Source organism: Gossypium arboreum, chromosome 2, assembly GCF_025698485.1.
Source record: "Gossypium arboreum isolate Shixiya-1 chromosome 2, ASM2569848v2, whole genome shotgun sequence".
NCBI lineage: Eukaryota > Viridiplantae > Streptophyta > Magnoliopsida > Malvales > Malvaceae > Gossypium > Gossypium arboreum.
In genome coordinates, this window is record NC_069071.1 from 53,744,182 (window position 1) to 53,754,530 (window position 10,349).

Consider the following 10,349-nt stretch of genomic DNA (forward strand, 5'->3'; position numbering starts at 1 on the left):
TCCCAAACATGGTCTTACATGTAATCAAATATTGATGCCACTGTCCCAAATAGGGTCTTACACGAAATCAAATACGATACTGATATCCCAGACATGGTCTTACACATAAATCATAAGCCGATGCCAATGTCCCAGACATGGACTTACACGAAATCACATATCAAAAATCCTATGTGATGACATATGTATCCTAACTATTCTGATGGTTCTTACGGGGTTTTTCGGACATCGTCACATTATCAAAACTTTCTCAATTTCAAATAATCAACTTCTATAACCATTCACCTCATTTCAATATCATTTAAGCATGAATAAATGAATTTAAATACATTCATTTGTATATCAACTTACCTCATACAGATTCGAACGAACGGAATCGACTATTCGACAACTTTCAACTTTCCCCGGTCTAATTTCGTTTTCTTTGGTTCTTGATCTAAACACATTCAAATTTGACATATTCAATCACACATTCATTCAAATCACTCCATACACACACATTTAGGGCATTTTACAAATTAGCCCTCACATTTTCACATTTTAACATTTTAGTCCCTAATTCACAAAATCACAAAATACACAAAATTTCCATTTTCACATACTTGGCCGAATATTCATAGTGTTCATATAAGCCCACATATTTAATTTATTTCACATTTTAGTCCCTCAAAATCTCATTTTTACAATTTAGCCAAAATTACTCAAATTCATCAAAAATTCAAAGACAAAATATATTAACCCAACAGATATCTTTCATTTTCTATCAGCTAACTTCACAAAGCTTACAATTTCATCGATGGCATAACTCAAAATAATCAAAAAAATCAGAAATTAAGACATGGGCTTGATAGAACACTAAGCAACAATCACGAAATCGTAGAAATTATTAAAAACCGATCAAAAACACATACCTAACTGATACTTGAACTAGAAAAACCCAAACTATCTCTTTTTTTCTTTTAATTTTCTTTGATTTTTTGCAAGGATGAATGAAAATGGCCTAATTTCGTGTTTTTGTTTTTCTTTAATTAATAATTATTAACTAAATACCAATTTTTCCCTTAATGAAAATGTAACGCCCCCACGCCCGAAACCATCGTCGGAGTCGAGCTTGAGGGGTTACCGAACATAATTTATCAAATTAAGAACTTCAAATCATTTGTTTCTACATTCACACCTTTCTAGCTACCCGCGTCACAGTTACAAGAAAAATCATATCTCGAGTTATGAAACTCAAAATCAAGATCCATAAATTTTCCCTAAATCTAGACTCATATATATATTTACTAATGTTTTTCTAGAATTTTTGGTTGGCCCAATTAGTACCGTTTATTAGTTAAAGTCTCCCTGTTTGTGGTTCACGCTGCTCGACCTCTGTGTATTACGAATCAGATATATCTCTATACAGAATTTCAATGACTATTAGGTTTGTTTCTCTTAAAACTAGACTCAATAAGGACTCTGTACATATAAAGAAAAACTTATAATTATATTTTAAAATTTATTATGAATTTTTAAAGTCAGAACAGGGGATCCAGAAATCACTCTGGCCCTGTTTCGTAAAAGTTTAAATATCTCATAAAATATAATTTATATTCCTGTTTTGTTCAATCCATATGAAAATAGACTCATTAAGCTTCAATTTCATAACTTATTCAACATTTAGTTCCATTTATACTATTTTTAGTGATTTTTCAAATTCATGTCATTGCTGCAGCAATATTCTGTTTTAAGGCAAGTTTCATCTTTCCATGAATTTTTATGAACTAGATAACCTATTAAACTTCCATGATATCAAACATGATCTAAATTAGCCATCACCATGACTTATCAATATCAAACATTTTCTCAACCAAACATGGCCATATCATAAAATTATTTACACAAAATAGGTATATTGCTATACATGCCATACTTAAGTAGTTGTACAAGCCATTTACCAAGATAAAAGTCCTTTGGATAGTGTGATCGAACTTTCGACCCGTCATGATTCTTGAGCCTGCTTGTTCAAAACTACAGTGAATGAAAAGGAAGGAGTAAGCATAAATGCTTAGTAAGTTCATATGTAAATAACAAGTAACATAACAATACAAATATACCAAACAACTTTAGCATGGTATCACCAAAACATATATCACATTTCTAAACATCATTCATCATCTTACCACCTTATTGTTGTTGTATCTATTTTCAACCCGAGGGTTAAGAACATACTTGTCCAAAGTGTCTATTTCACAACACTTACCAAAACGTCACTTGCATCTTAAGTGTTCTTCCATTTCACTAGAAATTTCACCCGTTGAACACATTGGAATACAACTCAGATACACGGATAATTTTCACATAAGTGCCTCATATGTAATCAAGAAATCATGTAACCCACCCCTAAGTGAACTCGGACTCAACTCAACGAGCTCGGGCGTTCGCATCCATAAGTGAACTCGGACTCAACTCAACGAGTTCGGATGCTCAACCATCCTAGTGACATGTCACTTGTATCCTAATCTATTCCTAAGGTTCAAACGGGCTTTTTCCCTCGATCTCACATTTACCGTCTTCCATGGAATATCGGAACCGATACTCGGTAGCAATTCATATTTATGAAGTAGTAAACATAATTTGCATATTACTCAACATTAACCACAAAGCATAATATTTCACGATTAAAATCAGCATATCATATAATTAACATTAATAACTTAAAAATAACATTTATGCTACATTATTTACACATGAACTTATCTTGGTACCAAAATATAAAGATTTTGCAATTTAGTCCACAATCTTTTCTTTTCCTCGATCACGACTTGAATCTCGTTTCTCTTGATCTATAATACCAAATTAATCTTATTTAATACATACATTCATCAAAACATCATTTAATCTGAACTTTAAAAAATTATACTTTTGCCCTAAACTTTTGCATAATTACACTTTTGCCCTAGGCTCTGGAATTAAACTTTATTCCTTATTCTTATGTTTTATAACATGCTGATCATTTTCCCTTCTATGGCAACATCAAATTCTTACTCTAACATATACTTGTGACTATTAGGTATTTTTGCCGATTAAGCCCTTTTACTCGTTTTCACTCAAAACCGAGTAGCACAAGTTGTCTAACATAATTTAAAACCCCATATTCTATCATAAAACATCAAAATACACAAATTTCACCTATGGGTATTTTTCCAAATATAAACCCTAGGTTGAATTATTGCTAACATAAGCTTAATCGAGCTACGGATTCTAAAACGTAAAGAACATTAAAAGCGGGCTTGGAATCACTTACTATGGAGCTTGGAAGCTTGAAACAAACCCTAGCTATGGAGAACCCTTGAAATTTCGGCCTAATGAAGAAGATGGACAAAATTGGCTTTTAATTTTGTTGTTAATTCATTTTAATAACTAAATGACCAAAATACCCTTACTACTAAACTTTCCAAAATTCCTTCCATGTCCTAATTTTGTCCATGAACTTAAAATTGGTCAAATTGCTATTTAAGACCTCCTCATTAATATTCCAAAACAATTTCATACTAAAAACTTCTAGAATGCAAGTTTTGCAACTTATTCGATTTAGTCCCTACTTTCAATTTAAGCACTTTAGGCATAGAATTTCATCACAAAATTTTCACACAATCATGCAATCATATCATAAACATCAAAATAATTGTAAAATAATTATTTCTATCTCGAATTTGTGCTCACGAAACCACTATTCTGATTAAGCCCTAATTCAAGATATTACAACTCTCCCCTCCTTTTAAGGATTTTCGTCCTCGAAAAGCTTACTGGTAAACAGGTGTGGGTATTGGTTTTTCATAGTTTCTTCAGGTTCCCATGTAGTCTCTTCTACCCCATGCTTTTTCCACAACACTTTCACAAGTGCTACACTTTTATTTCTTAGTTGTTTGACTTCTCGAGCTAAAATCTTAATCGGTTCTTCTTCATAAGTCATATCCGGTCGTAGTTCAACTTCTGTCGGTGAAATTATATGTGAAGGATCCGAACGATACCGACGTAACATAGATACGTGAAACACATCATGAATCTTCTCTAATTCAGGTGGTAGCACTAGCCGATATGCTACCGGTCCAACTTTTTCAATTATTTCATACGGTCCAATAAAACGCGGACTTAACTTGCCCTTTCGTCCAAATCTAAGGACTTTCTTCCATGGAGACACTTTCAAAAATACCTTATCACCAACTTGAAACTCCATTTCTTTTCGTTTCAAATCCGCATAAGATTTCTGTCTATCTGAAGCAGCTTTCAAACAATCTCGAATCACTTTCACCTTTTCTTCGGTTTCTTTTATTAAATCAACTCCATAAATCGATTTTCCTTGAGTTCATCCAATACAATGGCGTCCAGACATTTACGACCATATAATGCTTCATAAGGTGCCATCTTCAAACTTGTCTGATAACTATTATTATAAGCAATTTCTACCAATGGTAAATACTTTTCCCAACTACCTTGAAATTCCAATACACAACATCTGAGCATGTCTTCAAGAATCTGAATTACTCTCTCGATTGTCCATCGGTTTATGGATGAAAAGCGGTCTTTGAAATTTAACTTTGTACCTAATGCTTCTTGCAACTTTTGCCAAAACCGTGAGGTAAACCTCGGATCTCTATCTGAAATGATTGACAAAGGTATCCCATGAAGTCTAACAATCTCTCAGATATACAATTCAGCCAACTTATTAAGAGAATAATCTGTATGTACCGGAATAAAATGAGCCAATTTAGTCAGTCTGTCAACTATTGCCCGGATGGCATTTTTCTTCCACGAGTTAACGGCAACCCTGATATAAAATCCATAGTAATCCGATCCCATTTCCATTCAGGAACCATAATAGGCTGGAGTAATTCTGAAGGTACTAGGTGTTCAGCTTTCACTTGTTGACAACCTAAGCACTTTGATACAAACTCGGAAATATCTCTTTTCATTCCACTCCACCAGTACATTTTCTTCAAGTCATTATACATCTTCGTACTGCCCGGATGAACCGCTAAATAACCATTATGTGCTTCATGCAAAATCTTTTGAATCAACTCATCATTTTTCGGTACACAAATTCGATTTTTAAACATCAAACAACCATTAGAACCGATTCTAAAATCTGATCCTGTATCAGCTTCACACTGTTTTCTCTTGGCTAGCAAATCTTGATCATTTTTCTGAGCTTCAAAAATAACTTGTAAAAACATCGGTCTTGCTCTTAACTCTACTAGAATCGAACCGTCATCTGACATTTTCAGCTGAGTGTTCATAAATGTCAAAGCAAACAACAACTTTCTGCTTAAAGCATCGACAACCACATTCGCTTTTCTCGGATGATAATCAATAACAAGCTCGTAATCTTTCAATAACTCTAACCATCTTCGCTGTCTCAAATTCAAGTCTTTTTGTGACATCAAGTATTTAAGACTTTTGTGATCGGTATATACTCGGCACTTTTCACCATACAAATAATGTCGCCAAATCTTCAAAGCAAACACCACTGCAGCCAATTCCAAATCGTGAGTAGGATAATTCCTCTCATGAGGTTTTAACTGCCTCGAAGCATAAGCCACCACTTTTCCTTCTTGCATGAGTACACACCCCAAACCATTTAGATACACCACAAATTCTTTACTTGATTCGGGTTGTACCAACACTGGTGCTTCAGTTAATAACTTTTTCAATTCTTCGAAACTCTGTTGACATTCTTCCGTCCATTCAAATTTAACATCCTTTCGGAGTAGTCTAGTCATAGGAGTAGCAATTATAGAAAATCCATTTACAAACCGCCGATAATACCCAGCTAGCCCCAAGAAACTCCTAACTTCAGTTACATTTTTCGGTGGTTTCCAATCAACAATGGCTGAAATTTTACTAGGATAAACCCGTATACCATCACCTGAAACAATATGACCCAAAAATCAAACTTCCCGAAGCCAAAATTCACTTTTACTAAACTTAGCATATAGTTGCTTATCTCTCAAAGTTTGCAAAACTATCCTCAAATGCTCAGCATGCTCTGTCTCATCTTTTGAATAAATTAAAATATCATCTATAAACACCACAACAAATCTGTCCAGGTATGGCCGAAATATGTGGTTCATTAAATCCATAAACACAGCAGGAGCATTTGTCAACCCGAATGGCATAACTAAAAATTTATAATGATCGTACCTTGTTCTAAAAGTAGTTTTAGGCACATCTGACTCTTTACTCGCAGCTGATAATACCCAGAGGTCAAGTCAATCTTTGAAAACCATGTCGCTTCTTTTAGCTGATCAAACAAATCATCAATTCTCGGCAACGGATACTTGTTTTTGATTGTCACCTTGTTTAACTGCCGATAATCAACACATAATCTCATAGAACCATCCTTCTTTTTACAAATAACACGGGAGCACCCCAAGGTGAAAAACTCGGTCTCACAAAGCCTTTATCAGTCAACTCTTGCAACTGCAACTTTAATTCTTTCAACTCTGTTGGTGCCATTCTATATGGAGCAATCGAGATTAGAGCTGTTCCTGGTATTAAATCAATACCAAATTCTACTTCCCTAACTAGAGGCAAACCTGGCAATTCTTCTGGAAATACGTCCGCAAATTCACACACAACCGGCACTGATTCAACTTTCTTTTCAACTTTTTTTGTATTAATTACATACGCCAAATAAGCTTCATAACCCTTTCTCAAATATCTCTGAGCCGACATCGAAGAAATCATACTAGATAATGCCTCTGATTTGTTTGGCTCAACTCGCAGAATTTCACCACTTTCACACTTTAATTCTATAACTTTTTCTTTGCAATTTATTATAGCATCATGCAATGTCAACCAATCCATACCCAAAATAACATCAAATTCATCAAACGGCAACAACATCAAGTCGGCCGGAAATTAATGACCCCGAATCATTAAAGGGCATTTCTTGCTTACTTTATCAACTATCACGCATTTGCCTAATGGGTTCGACACTCTAATCATAAATTTTGTGTTCTCAACAGGTATATTCATACTAGACACCAGTTTAATGTATACGTATGAATGAGTAGAACCAGGATCAATCAAAGCAATAACATTAATATCATAAAGAGAAAATGTACCGGTAATCACATCGGGTGAGGAAGCATCTTCACGCGCTTTAATAGCATAAGTTCTAGCCGGAGCTCTTCCCTCGGATCTAACTGCTGCATCTCTGGCTACATTCTTCTCGCTTGTTTCACTTCCACTTTTCTCGGATACCTTCCCTCGAGTCGCACCACTAGCTTTTACACTCAAAATTTTCTTTCTCACTCTCTCAGGGGTCTCTAATAAAATGGTCCGGAGAACCACATCAAAACATTCATTTATGTTGCACGGACCAAAATGATTTCTACCACACGGCGGCACTCGGGTTTAACAAATCTCGTATTTCCTACACTAGCCATGAAGTAGTCCGAGATTTAGGACCCACATTTCGCTTCTTAAAATTTCCATATGATTGCCCAACTGAAACTTGGGAACGAGGATTCATATTTCTTGACTTTCGGTTTGTTGTGATTGCATTACTCATTGGTCTTTTCTTCCAATTTCATGTTTGATTCTACCTTTTCTTTTCCTTGATGAATTCTTCACCTTGCAAGCTCGATCGACAAGTACCACCATTTCTTTTAGTTCAAGGATCCCAACAAATACTTTAATGTCTTCGTTGAGCCCGTCTTCAAATCGTCGGCACATCTTGGCTTCAGAGGAACATATTCCCGGCATACTTACTCAATCGAATAAACTCTCTTTCATATTTCGAGGCTGTCATATTACCTTGCTTGACTTAAGAAACTCTTTACATTTCGATCAATAAATCTTTCACTAATATATTTCTTCCGAAACTCTTCTTGAAAGAATTCCCAAGTTACCCTCTCTTTCGGTACCACCAAATCAAAGTCTTCCACCAATTATAGGCTGAATCTCTCAACAAAGATGTAGCACATTTCAAACATTCTTGGTGTACAAGATAATTCATCAAATACCGGATAGAATTTTCAAGCGAACTCTTCTTTCTCGTATCATCATCAATATTTGCTCTAAATTCTTCACCCCTTGTTTACGAATTACATCAGCGGGGTTCGTGAAATTTTATCATATCCACTCCACGAGGCATCGGAGGCATAGGTTGAGGAATTGGGGAGGTGGGGAGGTCGTACATTTGGGTTCGTCTGAACGAACTCGATGTACCATGCACTCATCATTTGGAAAAAGGCTTCCGATCCTTTCTCCTCCTCCCGACCAACATGAGGGGTGGGTTTTAGTCGGCGCTGCCCTTCACTGAGCTAGCGCATTAATCTCTACTTCATCTGCCACAGCTGGATCGGGATCCATTTACTATATAAAAATCATTTAAAAAGGTCAGAAGTCGTCACACTATCATAATTCATACATATAGCATGTATAGCAAAATCTGTACATACAACACGTAGTTTGAGAACCGACTAAACCTGCTCTGATACCACCAAATGTTATGCCCCCACGCCCGAAACCGTCGCCGAAGTCAAGCTTGAGGGGTTACCGAACATAATTTATCAAATTAAGAACTTCAAATCATTTGTTTCTACATTCACAGCTTTCTAGCTACCCGTATCACAATTACAAGAAAAATCAAATCTCGAGTTATGAAACTCAAAATCAAGATCCATAAATTTTCCCTAAATCTAGACTCATATATATATTTACTAATTGTTTTCTAGAATTTTTGGTTGGGCCAATTAGTACAGTTTATTAGTTAAAGTCTCCCCTGTTTTAGGGTTCGACTGCTCTGCCCTCTGCGTCTTACGAATCTGATATATCTCTATACAGAATTTAAATGACTATTAGGTTTGTTTCTCTTAAAACTAGACTCTATAAGGAATCTGTACATATAAATAAAAACTTCTAATTGTTTTTTTAAAATTTATTATGAATTTTTAAAGTCAGAACAGGGGATCCAAAAATCACTCTGGCCCTATTTTGTAAAAGTTTAAATATCTCATAAAATATAATTTATATTCCTATTTTGTTCAATCCATATGAAAATAGACTCATTAAGCTTCAATTTCATAACTTACTCATCATTTAGTTCCACTTATACTATTTTTAGTGATTTTTCAAATTCATGTCATTGCTGCAGCAATATTCTGTTTTAAGGCAAGTTTCATCTTTCCATGAATTTTTATGAACTAGATAACCTATTAAACTTCCATGATATCAAACATGATCTAAATTAGCCATCACCATGACTTATCAATATCAAATATTTTCTCAACCAAACATGGCCATATCATAAAATTATTTACACAAAATAGGTATATTGCTATACATGCCATACTTAAGTAGTTGTACAAGCCATTTACCAAGATAAAAGTCCTTTGGATAGTGTGATCGAACTTTCGACCTGTCCCGATTCTTGAGCCAGCTTGTTCAAAACTACAGTGAATGAAAAGGAAGGAGTAAGCATAAATGCTTAGTAAGTTCATATGTAAATAACAAGTAACATAACAATACAAATATACCAAACAACTTTAGCATGGTATCACCAAAACATATATCACATTTCTAAACATCATTCATCATCTTACCACCTTATCGTTGTTGTATCTATTTTCAACCCGAGGGTTAAGAACATACCTGTCCAAAGTGTCCATTTCACAACACTTACCAAAACTTCGCTTGCATCTTAAGTGTTCTTCCATTTCACTAGAAATTTCACCCGTTGAACACATCGGAATACAACTCGGATACACGGATAATTTGCACATAAGTGCCTCATATGTAATCAAGAAATCATGTAACCCGCCCTTAAGTGAACTCGGACTCAACTCAACGAGCTCGGGCGTTCGCATCCATAAGTGAACTCGGACTCAACTCAACGAGTTCGGATGCCTAGTTACATTTCACGAACTCGGACTCAACTCAACGAGTTCGGACATTCGCATCCATAAGTGAACTCGGACTCAACTCAACGAGTTCGGATGCTCAACCATATTAGTGACATGTCACTTGTATCCTAATCTATTCCTAAGGTTCAAACGGGCTATTTCCCTCGATCTCACATTTACCATCTTCCATGGAATACCGGAACCGATACTCGGTAGCAATTCATATTTATCAAGTAGTAAACATAATCTGCATATTACTCAACATTAACCACAAAGCATAATATTTCACGATTAAAAATCAGCATATCATATAATTAACATTAATAACTTAAAAATAACATTTATGCTACATTATTTACACATGAACTTACCTTGGTACGAAAATATAAAGATTTTGCAATTTAGTCCATAATCTTTTCTTTTCCTCGATCACGACTTGAATCTCGTTTCTCT